Raw genomic sequence first — 14,333 nt, forward strand, 5'->3', positions numbered from 1 at the left:
CCTTCCAATCTCGTTTCCTGTTATTGCTTCTTTTTGTTAGCACTATTTTTTTTTGAGAATTCCCATTAATATTAAAAATAGTTTCACGAGAAACCGTGAGCGTTCCGAAGTCACCCAAAGAGCTTCGGGGTTTACTGGGTAACATCAAGAATTGATATATAGGTGGAAAATGTTTCCGGAGATGTTAAATTAATAATAAAAGGTTCTAATAGTGATTATGAGGCTTTTTATTTATTATGAGGCTTTTATAATAAATATAATATCAATGGGCCAAAGGAATAATAAAAAGGCCAAGTGATGGAAGGTTAATGAGCCCCAGGGCCCAATAACAAAATGGGGTGCCCCCTAGCTTGTTGGGCAAGCTAGAGGGTGCGGATTGGATGGGGGAGGATTCCTCCTCCCCCTAGGGCCGACGCAAGGAGGGGGAGTCCTTGCCCCCCCCCTTGTGGCACCCCTCCCCTCCCTCCAACCTATATATACTAGAGGTTTTGGGAATTTTTAGACATACAAGTTCTGGATCCCTCTCTAGTTCTCTAGTTCTAGATGTTCAAATTAGATCTATTAGATCTCTCTAATCCTCATAATATATAAGCAATGCACGGTTATCTTCCTCTACCTCTAATTATCCGATGACGATTAGCTCTGGAAGGTGAAGTACTGTCAGATCCTGAAGCTCGTACGCGTGCAATCCGTAGATAAATCGTGCTTTCGGTCTTCGATTCGAGGGATCTTTTATGAATGGTTCGAGGGACTTCACCAATGATCTACACAAACTCTTCTTCCGCTGCAACTCGTAGTTGGTAATGATTCAATCTAAACCCTTTATGCATCTTCATAGTGTTCCTGGTTCGAGCATAGGAGGGTTTTTTTTGTCTTCTACCATGTTTCCCAACAAGCCGGACATGCCCCACACACGGATGCATCTCTGGGATTTTATGTATTTCCCATAAGTCGGTTGCATTTGGTGGCTGCGTAAAAGGACGCCCTCTCGATGCCCGACAACACTAATTTCATTTCACCTCATCCAATCCCTCCTCCCATCCCGTTGCACTCTCCTCTTTGCACTCGGCAACCAGCACAGTGTCAGCACGGGAGGTACAAAAGGATATGGGGAGCTTGATGTCCGAGAGGAAGAAGGATGGCGTGGTGGATTTGGTGGCGATGATGTGTAGGCAGCAGACGATGGCCTACGGGCGAGCTTGAGGGAAAAGCGAGGAGATCCCTCTTCCCATCTCTCATATTTCCATTTGTGCCTTCTTTCTCTCACTAAGTACCCTCCGTGGTAGCTTGCAGTTCCTCTAAACAGTGCTAGGATGGAGAAACGTCAGCGCCCAGGTGTGCATTCCCTTCCCTCTAGGTTTTTTCTTTCATATCGTTGTTTCTCAAGCACCAGCTCAGATTTTTCTTCCAAACTACTATTCCTCTATCATAGAGCTTCTGTTTAATTTATGTGGTGTATATGCTTTTAAGAGTGTACTTGGTTTATGTATTATATGTTGGTATGCATCTTGTCTTGGCAGTACATGAAGGTGATTTATTTTTTATGTCTACTAACCCCTCTAGTAAGTTTTGTGAAGTTTTGTGTGGATGATGTTTTTAAGATTGGAAGACATCGATATGAGAGGAACCATGAGAGAAAAGAACGAAATCTTAGGATGCCCAAGGCACCCCCAAGAAAATACTCAAGAGGACTCGAGCATCTAATCTAGGGATTTACACGGCCCTACATAGCAGTATTTTTCCTGTCGTGGCGGCGGTTTCAACATGCAATGCCAAGACATGAGATTTTGCTGCCATGGACGAATCTTAAGCTGTGATTGTAGAATCCGCTGCCATGGCAGCGTTTTACTCTAGGTGGTCTATGTAGCCTTTTAGATAAGTAAGCGTGTGAAACACAACATGGAGCAGAAAGAATTGGTTGATGGATTCATATATAAGTACTTTTGAAGATATGAAAAATAGTAAAAAAAACTAAATTAGTTATGCTAGCTTTGTGGTTGCATTTGGTTTGTGCGCTTCGTACACCTAGAGGTGACATGAGGCCTGTTAACATTTGGTCACATGCGACTAGTGAAGTCACGTAGGGTTGTGTGTCTTAGTGTAGTGGCCTTTGACGTTTGGAATGACAGGCAAGGGTCCCATGCAGCCAGAAACGATTGTTACCCATCCAATCGAATACCAACTGGGCAGGTAGGGAGTAGGGTCACCAGAAGAGCCATGGGAACCGGCCAACCGACCACAATTGACGCGTCTCCTTCACCATCAAAACCCTCAGTCGACCTGGCAATAAACACGTCGACACTCCATAGCAGGTGGTCAGCCGTCAATCTTTATGATTAACACAAAATTAACGGATATAAAAGGGTGAGAGAAGAAGAACCAATAAAGAATCCTCCCTTTATTATTAGGTATAGATTTATATAGGGGTGTGTGGCACCTGAGAGCCACAAACCCTCATCCGTAGTATCTTGGAGCTTCTTCGATTCAAATGAACTTCGTAATAAAATTTCTTTTATAAACCGGTCAATTAGTAGGATTATAATCTAATTATTTCTTGAGGAAAATTTCCGTCTTGCTACAATTTTTTCTGTGTCCCGTATAGTTATGCAAAACTATAGCTTTCAAGAGCAAATTGCACTACATGGAACGGCGCGCTCTGCCGTGCCAGGCTATCGTCGCGTTCTTCGTGTCTAATTTTAGGTGCACCTAGGCAACACATATAGTTGGTGATGAAAAAAGATGCTAAAAAGGAAAAAAAACATCGATTTCTTGAAGAATAACCATGTTCACTAATTGCAGTTTCCTACCGCAAAATACTACGTGGAACATGTTCCACGTGCACAAGGGAAGTCCGAACATTAGATGGATCACACGTTGCATGAAAATGTACAAACAAAATAAACTAAAGAAAGTGAGCCAAATAAGCTATACATCATCAAGAAATGAGAACACCATCAATACTGCTGGGACGCGGGCTCCGCCTCCTCCTCCAAGAAAGGAAGTTAGGGTTCGTGCCTCTCGCCGGCGCCGGCGCAGGTCCGCCTCGTCTCCGGTGGCTCTAGCGCCATGGAGGCGCGGTGGATCCTGACAAGGACCGGCGGGGGGGCTCCGTTTTTAGTCGGGTTTTTTTCAATTTTCTTAGGGTTTGTGTCCTACTCGGGAAGGCGAGACGGTGGCGGCTCCCTGAAAATGGAATAAAGGTCTCTCTGCCTAGCCCCCATTCCGGCGGTGCGTCTAGCATCATTGGTGGGCGTGTGGAGGTGTGTCTCCGGCAGATCTATCTTTGGTGGATTTGCTCGGATCTCGTCGTTGTTCGTCTACATGCGTGTGTCTTCGGTTTAGATCCTTCCGATCTACGTTATTTTTCATCGGCGGTGGTTGCTGTTCTGGGGTGCTGGTCCTATGGGGCCTTAGCACGACGACTTCCCGACTGTCTACTACAACAAGTTGTGCCCGGCTCCGGTGATGGAGGGGCGATGACGGCGGCGCGCCTTCGGCTCGCTTCGGTGCTTGTAGTCATCGCTAGGTGGTCTACGGATCTGGATGAAATTTTTATTTCAGGTGTTCGTTGTACTGCCATGATTGATGATGAAGTTTTTCCAAAAAAAAAAGAAAGAAATGAGAACAAAATGAAACTAAAAAACATGCTGCCACAAAAAAACAAAAATATCACTCCCTCTATTAAAATATAAGACGTTTTCTGATACACCGTATCAAAAGTTTTTTATTTCTCTCTTCCATACAGAGTTCAAAAAACATGAAATAACTAAAGAAGGCATGAAAGAAAGCACATCATAATGATATACAACACAAAAAGGAAGTGCTTCTGAGTACGATTCCAACAGAATCAATTTTGAGTAGACTCTAGTAGTGTAGAGTTTGTAAGTTTGTTGTAGTGTTGCGTTACCTATTGAAGTATTTATGAGTTCGATAATTGGAAATGGACCGGGCTCATTTGCACCCGGCAAACAGTAAAATAAAAAAGTAGCAGAAATTTTCAAAAAAAATTGAAACTTTTTTTGGTTGCAAGATGCTTGAGTGTACCAAAGGCGAGCAAAAATTCGTGGGTAAATGACATTCGAGAAGCTCGTGGAAAAAAGACAAACGAGTAACTTTCTCACAGGCCTAAAATTTGTCTTTTTTGGCACAAGCTCCTCTAGTGCCCAAACTCCACCAAATTTGACATCTACATCACACATTCAACCATCTTGCACCATAATTGTTTTTTGATATTTTTGCTATTTTAAAGGATTTTACTGTTCATATGCTGGAGCATCTACAACCGGGTGCAGAATAGCCGCCATGGGGTTATTCTTTTCTTCCTGTAATTTATTGAGCTTCGCGAGGGTTCAGATTTGTTAATTTTTATTTTGGTTCTTCAAGTACGGCGGGACCCACACTGGGCTGGGAAGGTTGGAGCGGTCAAAACGTACATGGAGCTCACCTGAACCCCTGACATACAGCAGCCGTTGCAATTCATAGTGCAACAGCCAGCGACTGGAATCTACACAACAACAAAAGAAATACTTCCTTTGTAATAAACTAATATAAAAACATTTAGATCACTAAAGTACTTCCTTTGTCCCATAATGTAGACGTTTATTATTAAAAAAACGTCTTACATTATAAAACGAAGGGAGTAGTGTTCTAAACGCTTTTATATTAGTTTACGAAGGAAGTACTAGTTAATGATCAGGGGCGCTTGGCCCACATGGCAGCCACAGGTGATGGGGAGATGGCCTCAGCGCTCTTTATTTTAGACCCACAGATATTTGAAGAAGATTCCCTTTCTGCATTTTCATTGTTAAACTTGTAACCTTTTTAACCATGTGAATCACGTGTCAAAGAAAAAAGGAAAGGCTAGCGCTTAGTTGACTGTCAAAAAAATTCTACAAATTTGTTCATACACATATAAAAAAAAACATCGTGCTATAAGGAATCATCTAATGTAAAACTCACAATATTGTTTTCGAAGCTTAAAAAAAACTCTGCATAGGATCTCAACATGAGATCGATTGTACTCACTTATTATTCGACTGAGATTTAATAAACCCAAAAATATTTGATGGGCAATCTGCAGTCATTTGAAATAAATACCCTTCTACAAGATGCATCCTTCTAAACCCCCCTAAGTTCGAGGGCCGGTCTAGCATGGTAGATGTCCGCAGCGACCAAGGTGCGCCAGCTTCGGCAAACACACATAAGCATTCCAAGCGTGCACTTCGGCAACAACCGTAGCACCAGTGACAAGGCCTGCGTAGATGGTGAGGAGGTCAAGATGATGTCCCTGCAAGGCTGTCTTCCGAGACAGGCGACGCTTTCCTCATACACTGCAATCTGCAAGAATATATTCTTCCAATTGTCGGTGTCCCCGCTCTTCAAGTCGAGTAGCATCTCAATGTCCCCGGTGGATGGGACATATACCCATATATCTTCTGGGCAGTCGTCTTGTGTCAGGAGGATGTGGCGACCATTGCCGATAATGGCTAGTGGGATGACCTTGACGCGGTTGTAATTGTTGTATCGACCTCTCATGAAACAATTGACCTCTGGTGACGCAGTGCATTCGTCGATTCGACAGTATAGATCCCACACGGCGCTTGACCCACATCCACGTAGTATCCAAACATCGTACCGATGATAATGGCCGTGATATCGTTCCCCGGGAAAAAAACATAGATTCCCGGCGAGCTCCGCCAGACAAAACCGCTTATTCAGAGCCTCACTGTCCATGCCTGACGGTGGCGCCGGCACAGTCGCAAAGGTCTCGTCAGAGACGGAGAATGAAACGATGATCATCTCTTCAAGCGTGCGGGGTGACTCGTGTTTGCGGTGGGCTAACCAGTACACGTGCCCTTGCGCGAAGGCGCTTGGTGTGTAGGGTTCCAACCAACAATCCACAGGCCTGGAACGAACCGTACGCCACGACTCGGCGGCGCCGTTTACGACGTAGACCTCGCACCCGACGGACATGGGGCGGCCCCCGCCGTCGAGTTCGCCGTGGTAGTAGACACGCACGACCTTGTGCCTCCTGACGCGCTCGTCGTAGCCGAGCCCTAGGCTGGCGTACCTGTGAGCCTCGTCTCCGGGGCGCCGGCAGCCCGTGGTCCGGCCCTCCGGGAGGGCCCTCTTCTGGCCAGTGGACGGGTTGCACAGGACGTGGATCCCCGTGGGGATCAGCTCGAGGAGGACGAGGCCGCGGCACTGCACCGTGACGAGGCAGGGGTGCGTGGGGCATGATTCCGCGGGCGGGGGAGGATCCCAGGACGCCGTGATGAAGCGCGGGAAGCAGCCGGTCGTGATGGCGATGGGGATGCCGATGGTCGGCGACGCGCGGCCGTCGCGGCCCACGCCGTGCAGCTTCGCCTCTTGGTCGTGGTCGTAGGGGTAATCCTGCAGGCGCAGGATCTTGGGGCGCCCGCCATGGATGGAGTGGTGGCTGTCGGCGAAGTCGTCCGAGGAGAGCGCAGCGGCCCAGGCGCGGGAGAGGCAGCGGCACCGGAGCGCCGACTTGGCCGGGAGCCGCGCCAAGATCTCATCCTGGATGATCTCGTCGGGGAGGACTGGGCATGGGCGCGTTGGCGGCTGCATGCGTGCGTGCGGCACGGGTGAAGTGAATGGCTAGGGCAATGAAAAAATTCTTATACTTCCCCCGGGTCGTACATCCCGCTTCGTGCGACCCGACCCTCTCCTGATGATGATGACACCTAGCAAAACGAATCTCAAAGCACACCTTCCTTTCTTCCACCTCTGCCCTCTCTCACCCCTGTCTCTTTCTTCTCTGTGAGCAGGAGCAGCACTAGCACGCGCACGACCAACAGCCAGAGCACGTCCAAGGTCCAACCGCCGGCACCATCCCAAGAAAATTCTCCTCCCTCACCGCCCATGGCGCGCCCTTCCAGATCAGCCGCAGCACGACGCCCCTTCCGTGCTCGTCTTCCATGGCTATCTGGCCATCAACAGCCCCAATTTCTTTGCCGCCGCCGCCGGGGCAGCAGCCGAGGAGACTCAAGATCCTCGCGTTGGGCAGCTAATGAGGAAAAGATCCAGGGAGGCGGACAGCAGAAAGAGCGAGCACATCATGTTCTAGCAGAAACAAGATCGTGAGGCCAGGGTTGCTAATATCTCACCACCTACGCTCCATGCATGAACATGAACATGTATAGACAACCTGTGTATCAATTTGCATAATCTTGCAACAATAATGATCAACACTGCCTCGAGCAAGAACGTAAACATAGCCCAAATTAGCCGTGCTTTAAATCCTCGATTATGGAAAAGTGGCTGCGACAAGGTTCTCAGCAAGATCATAGATGCTCGAACTAGAATGTTACTCGTGTATCTCAAAGTACATGGGTGTATTACGCCTACAGAAATATCTGTCCCAAAGAAGGATTGCAATATTTATGTCAGTGTCGCCATTTTCTGTTGGCCATGAACAAAAGCAGCAAGCTCTAAATGTCCAAATAAAATGACTTCAGTCATAACAGAAAGATAAACAATGCAGCCCAGGGCTGATTCAGCATGGGATGACTGTGTTTCCTTCTTAATGGAAGTAACCGAGGACCTGGCCGCCCACATTCTGCCTAATTGCTTCCTCGTGATCTAAAACGCCATTTGGGGTGGTCACCACAACTTAGCCCCACTGCAAAGCAAATAAGAGCACGAAAAGGAAATGTGTTAGAAATAACACACTAACTCTACAAAATAAATGAATAGCACATAATAAAGCAGGACAAATAAGCATTCTGAAGTAAGTTTAGCTACAAGTGCTTAATTTGACATCCGAACCAGAGATGGGATCGAAGGAGATCCGAATAATACGAGTAACGGCAAGAAAGTTTACACTACGTAACAGTATCAGTTAGTTGTTTTATATAATTTCCCTGAGATGTGCTTCTACTCACTTGCCAGTCATCTCTAAATGAAAAGATATAGGACTCGTATTTGTGGCAAAACAATTCAACTAAGTTAGCAAACCTTCTATGGTCTGTCATACAAAAGAGATAACCTGTAGAGTTTTTCACTTGCCTTGCTTTCCAAAAGTGGTTTTTGCAGCAGGGAAAGATGAACATTTATGCTACATTCTTCCATGGCTTAATTTATTTACTCAATTACTCAAAAATCTGCCACAACCCACAATGGCATGTTGATTAGAATGTTTTCAAAACTTTTCGGGCATAATTGGTTCATGACTAACTTAGCCACATCTAACCTTGGGCAAAGTGTGGCGAACAAAATGTTCACCACAAGTGTGGTAGGATTTGGCAAAAAAACTGAGCCTATGACATGTCGACCGTGTATCTAGAAAAGTGTGGCAATGAACAAAACACATGCCTAAGATGTTGTGGCATGACAATGGTTCGGGGTGGCACACTTAGACTACAAACCAAACATCCCCTACGTACTAGTAAAAGTAAAATACTGTCTGATCTAGTAAATATTAGTTGCTCCTAACCCTAATGTACATTTAAACTAGCAAGGTCTGGCACACCATATCTTCACCTCCCTGGTCCATTCGGTATCCATAACAATATCAAAATAGACCAAGCAAGATAACTGTATCCCTCAACTAACAGAAGATATGAATGTTCACAAAAATCAAATATGAGTTGACAACATACCTGCCGTGTTGGAAGCATCCTAGTTCTGTATTTTTTCTATTTCCATAGCCTTGAGATCCTGCCTGTAAGTGAGAGCTTTGCAATCTTTAATCCTTCCCTTAAGTTCCACGGTGATTTTTCCAACCTTATGTGGATCAAATACCTCGAATTTTTTTATGTAACCTGAAAAAAGTCAGGAAAATAAATTTCAGGGTAAAATAGCAAAGTAAAAGAAATGTTCTCATAAACTCTGAACAGCTTAAATTGCAACTGCGGGGGCAGGAGGCAGGGGCACAACACAGATATTAGCCGAGCAAACATAAGAGACCAAACAACATTACAAGTTTATAAAAAAATCCTTTCTTTTCACATGCTGAAGTCAAAATTATTACATCAGTAGGTAGCACCAAGCTGAGAACTCTGAAAAGAAAAGGCAGCCACTAACCCAAATAAACTCTGAAAAGAAAAGGCAGCCACTAACCCAAATAACTTATTTTTTCACTTGCTCTCGAGAAATGAAGGTGTATAATGCATAGTGATTCAAATACAAGATTATTACATCAGTAGGTAGCACCATGCAGCAGCCTGATGAGAGGGAGCACATAGTAGCTGGTACCTCTGTGCTTCATGATGTTGAGGAACGAGATCATGACGCCGGAGATGTGCTAGAGTTGCGCCGTAGCCTTCCCCCGCCGCTCCGCGTTCACCATCATGCGCAATGCATCGTTGAGGATCCTCCGGCCCGTCACTCGCTCAGTCTCTCCACTTGTAGCCTCCTGCACCTCTCGGCTCGCGTCTCTACCAGCCGCCTGTGATAGTCTGGCTTAATAGGGATGATAGACTACTCATATCAATAAGAATTCCTTCTTTTTCAGGAGCCCATTCGGACAGAACTCCAAAGTTAAGCGTGCTCAGCTTGGAGTAGTGTCAGGATGAGTGACCGACCGGGAAGTTGCTCCCGGGTGCGCACGAGTGAGGACAAAGTGCGCAGAAAAGACTAGTATTGATCTGTGGGGCCAGTCTAGATCCCGTCAGGAGTAACGACCACCGGCGGGTGTGTCCGGGGCGTTACAAGTTGGTATCAGAGCCGACCCTCGTGGTTACACGGATGGTTGCGGACAGGTGCGCGGTCATATTGTTCATGACGTTTGTGACCCGTCGTGGCACCCGGCATGGCACATGTATCGGGCTGGATGCACAGACATATGTGCCAAGAGGAAACGTTCCTGTGGCCCGACGAGGACGTCGGTTCCTCTTAGTGGGGGTGTATGTGATAGTCTGGCTTAATAGGGATGATAGACTACTCATATCAATAAGGAATTCCTTCTTTTCCGGGAGCCCATTCGGACAGAACTCCACAGTTAAGTGTGCTCAGCTTGGAGTAGTGTCAGGATGGGTGACCGACCAGGAAGTTGCTCCCGGGTGCGCACGAGTGAGGACAAAGTGCGCAGAAAAGACTAATATTGATCTGTGGGGCCAGTCTAGATCCCGCCAGGAGTAACGACCACTGGTGGGTGTGTCTGGGGCGTTACACCGCCGCCGGCACTCACGATGAAGAAGAGCAGGGTGGGAATCAGGGAGGATGCAGCGAGCGTTAGAAGTGGGCCTTGCTCGCTTGATGATTTCCTGCAATTTTGGTGGGGGTCTCCAATGATGGTGGCCTTATATAATCATTACAAAGGTCGCCTATGGCATGAAGAGCCTTTCTAAAAAAGATGTTGATTGTGCCGTATGATCTACAAAAAATGGCTGAAATAACCCTATTTCGAAGGTTATGCCCAACTGTATCCAAAAACATTGCTAATTGCTGCTCCACGATAAGATGTGGACTGTCTTCTAACAAATTGCGATCCCTCGGTATGTCACATAAGCATAAGAACATAGCTCTTTCAAACCTTAACATGTTTTTACACAACACATCGCTTTTGCCAAAAAAATTGATTTAGATAATCAATCTGATTCGATCTCTTTCATGCATTGGGCCACATGTAATACGTGGTCTTCTCTTCCTTATATTATACTCCCTCCGTTCCAAATTACTTGTCGTGGTTTTAGTTTAAACCACGACGAGTAATTTGGAACGGAGGGAGTAGCACGAACAATGACTACCATTGCAGCAAGTGCGAAGAAAACAGCGGCTCCCCTAACCATCATTTTTTTTCTTTTGTACGTCTTCTTGACCATCTACAATTGATGCATGCTATCAAAAATAGTACACATCACCATATATTGCAAAGATGTACTGGACAACAGCAATTTTAACAAAAATGTGTAACTGGACAGCGGCAAAAAATGTACTGGACAGCAGCATATACATGGGGAGAGGAAGAGAGGTTCGTACCTTAGGAGAGGAGGGTGTGCTTCGCTCTGCCGCCGCGCCTGAGTAGCACCTACACCCCTGCCTTCTTCCACTTGTGTATCCTGCAGATGGGGAGAGGATGAGATGAATCAGCCGCCCACGCAGATCGAAGGAAGAGAGGGCTGGTGGAGCGCAGGAGAAGGAGCAAGGAAGAAAACCGGCAGCGCAGGAGATGGATCGAGGGAGAGGTCCGGCAGTGCAGGATGTGGAGCAAGGGAGAGGGCCAGCGGCGCAACAGAGAGGAGGGAGAGAGGAAGAGGACCGGCGGCGCACCTGAGTGGGAGAAACGCTGGAATGAGGCCTAGTAAGGTCTTGTACAATGGAAGATGCTTAGGGAAGGTGCTTAGAGAAATAAACCAAGCTTTTTTTAAGCACCGGTGCTTATTTATACAGGATAGACGCTTAACTAAGCGTCTCTTCTGTAGAAATAGACACCGGTGCTTCAGAAAAACTCAGTTTATTTTTCTAAACACCTCTCTAAGTACCTCCCATTGTACAAGGTCTAATGGGTCCGACCCATGACATTCCGGGCTGTGATGCCAAATTTTTCATTCAGTTAGCCCCCTCGTCACCCGCTAAGAGAAAAGGTTAGCCCCATCATCACCCATCACCTACCTGCTACCTCCCTCAAAACAAAAAACTTCAGTAGTAACACATTATCTACTTTCTGTCTTGAGTCCCTGCCAGTTAATCTAATTTAATTGTTTTTATCCATTCATATTTTTCTAATACTGCAAAACAGGTTTTTTATATAATGGATCCTATATCTGACAATTCTTTTGCCGTTCATATTTCAAACTCTAGTTTCTAGTTTCATGTTGCTAATTCAAAGTCAAAAATGCATAATTCTCATTTTGTGGAGATCTGAGATGCAAGCTCTGTTGGAAAAGGCAGTGCATAGGAAGCGCTTAGGCACGCCTAGGCGCTAGGCAATAGTCAACCGCCTCGCCTAGGGCATAAATGAAGGTCTAGGTAGGGCAAGCAAAGAATTGCCTACCCAAGCAAGAAATCATGCCACATACTGCACTGATATGCCAAACGGGTTATATATCATTGGCAGTAGACGGTAATTAACTTATTTATATGTCCTAAACTAATATCAACACTCATATAATAATCACAAATACACTACGAGTGAAAACTATATTACCACCTAGGCACTAGGCGAAGGCCATCCGCCTCGCTTACGCCTACCGCTTTTTCCAACCTTGGATGCAAGACCACTGTTCTATACTACTATTCAACTTAGAGTGTTTATTTAACTAAGTCCAGTCCATTTATGCTTGCTACATATAATTGTATTTGTCTATGTGGACAAGTGAATTCTTCATTTGCTGAATAGAAAATACGTTTTTATTTATTTTTGATTGGTCTTTTCTATGAAAAAACACATTCGGCCTGTAATAGTATATTCTTACACATACTCTAGGGCAAAATGGAATATGAAGAACCACCTTCATTTTAGTATTTTGCAATTTTGGATCACTGAATAATGTACTGCTCAGTGCTCCACGGTATTGAAATCACCACATGCTTTGTGCTGTCCATTTTCTTGATTCAAACTTCATTACTTGCTTGAAGCTTTTTTGTACGGTTTTGGAGAGAAACCGATGTACAGCGGTCCTGCTAATTTTGCCCTATGTGCAAAGTCTTACATCCTTGTAATGTTTTCTTAACATTTGTGTAGACCTCTAGGGCTTTGAAGTGAAGCACAAAAGGGTTTTCTATGATTGTGTAGTCCCATTGTAATATGATTGTGCTGACCTCATTGTAATTTTTTAAAGACCTTTCTAGAGCATTTAAGTGAATCACACATTTTTTCCTTTGACTGCGTGCTCCCGTTCTAATATGGTTCTGTTCTGCTTATACTTTTATATTTAGATTATGTAGTTGAGTAGTCTCTTGATATTACAGCGAATCATGTTCCATGATGATTGTAGGTCTATGACAGGCAAAACAATTTATATATGTCAAATCTAGACTTGTTGTAATGGAATAGGATGAATCAGGCTGGACGTACCAAGCGGGCTTTTCGGCCCGCTCGTGGCCCGTTCGGTCCTGGCTCGCTACATAAAATGGCCGGTTCGGTCTGCCATATCAGGCCCGAAAAAATCTCGGTCCAGTCCGGTCTTTAACCGGTCCAACCGAGCGGACCGAGAAAACATAATCATCGTTGTTGCCCTTCCTCGTCGTCGCGGGCACCGGCTGAACTGGGCTGAACCACCATGTCCCTGAGCTTGCCCACACCTTCCTTCCTCTCCTCCCCGTGCCCTGTGGCCTCTTGCCGTCGCTCGCCGTTGCTATCGTGCGTGCACCGCCGCCGTTCGCGAGTTCTAGACCATGCCGTCGACCCCAACCGTCGGACCAATTCATGCCATGGCTGCGGATTTCAGTGCCATGGCACGGCAAATACTATTTTTTGGACTGTGGGAAAAACGCCCGGCCGTGATACTATTTCAGCACAGCACGCACGCAGAGAAATGCTCCTTCGTAATTTTCTCATCCAACAAACGAGGCAAGTGCTTTTTTTGGAAGGAGCTAGATTTAATACCGGGCGCTTCCTATAATCACACGCCATCCACGGTGCCGTTTCTTTTGCAGTTTTTTTTTTCAGTCGAACAGAAAACAGCAAGTACGAGGGAAACAAGGTTGGTTCCAAAAATTACGGCACCATCTGACGATTATCTACACGTCCGATTTGAGCCGCTAATCACGGCAAGGCCGGCGGACTGCAAATCGTGGGTTCATGCACATGCTATATTACTTGCATGCAACACAAAAACTAGTAATGAGTCCACGCTCATGAGTAACAGCCGCGCCGCCCGCGCACGTCGCCCACCTCGAGCGGCGCCCGCGGTGTTTTCCACCTCGCCAGAGCACTCCTGCACGTCGCCTACCTCGCCGCTGCTCCCACGCACCTCGTTACTGATGGTGGTTGTCCGGTCCGCTCGGGCTGGCCCGAGCTTTGCCTCTACCGGTCCGGTCCCAAGAAACAGGACGGCAAGACTGGTCGTTCCGGTCTGGTCCGGACCGCCGCCGGCCGGTCCAAACGGTGGCTCGGTCTGGGACCGAACCGGACGGTGTCCATCCTGAAGGATGAACAAGGATTAAATCTAACGGCAAAGAATAATGTAGCCGTTGTTCCTCCATGGTTTTGCCACACTATCTTTGTAATATCCAGCGTCATGTGTTTGTGAGTGTCGATATCTTTCATATTCAGTATCTTCCCTGTGTTCCCTATCCTTCTTTGCCCATTGTTTTTTACTTCACATTTGTCGTGCAGTATTTAAGGACAATAATGGGAAAATAAATAAAAAGTGAAGGCGTATGGGAACAAAAATGCTAAACGTACGGATTGTTTTTACAGGAGG

At 46.0% G+C, this 14,333-nt stretch overlaps 1 pseudogene; it reads right to left on the reverse strand.

The window, feature by feature from the left end:
* Positions 1 to 7,432: 7,432 nt before the first annotated feature.
* Positions 7,433 to 12,731, reverse strand: LOC123153705 (40S ribosomal protein S15a-5-like; annotated as a pseudogene).
* Positions 12,732 to 14,333: the final 1,602 nt, after the last annotated feature.

Source organism: Triticum aestivum, chromosome 7A, assembly GCF_018294505.1.
Source record: "Triticum aestivum cultivar Chinese Spring chromosome 7A, IWGSC CS RefSeq v2.1, whole genome shotgun sequence".
Lineage (NCBI taxonomy): Eukaryota > Viridiplantae > Streptophyta > Magnoliopsida > Poales > Poaceae > Triticum > Triticum aestivum.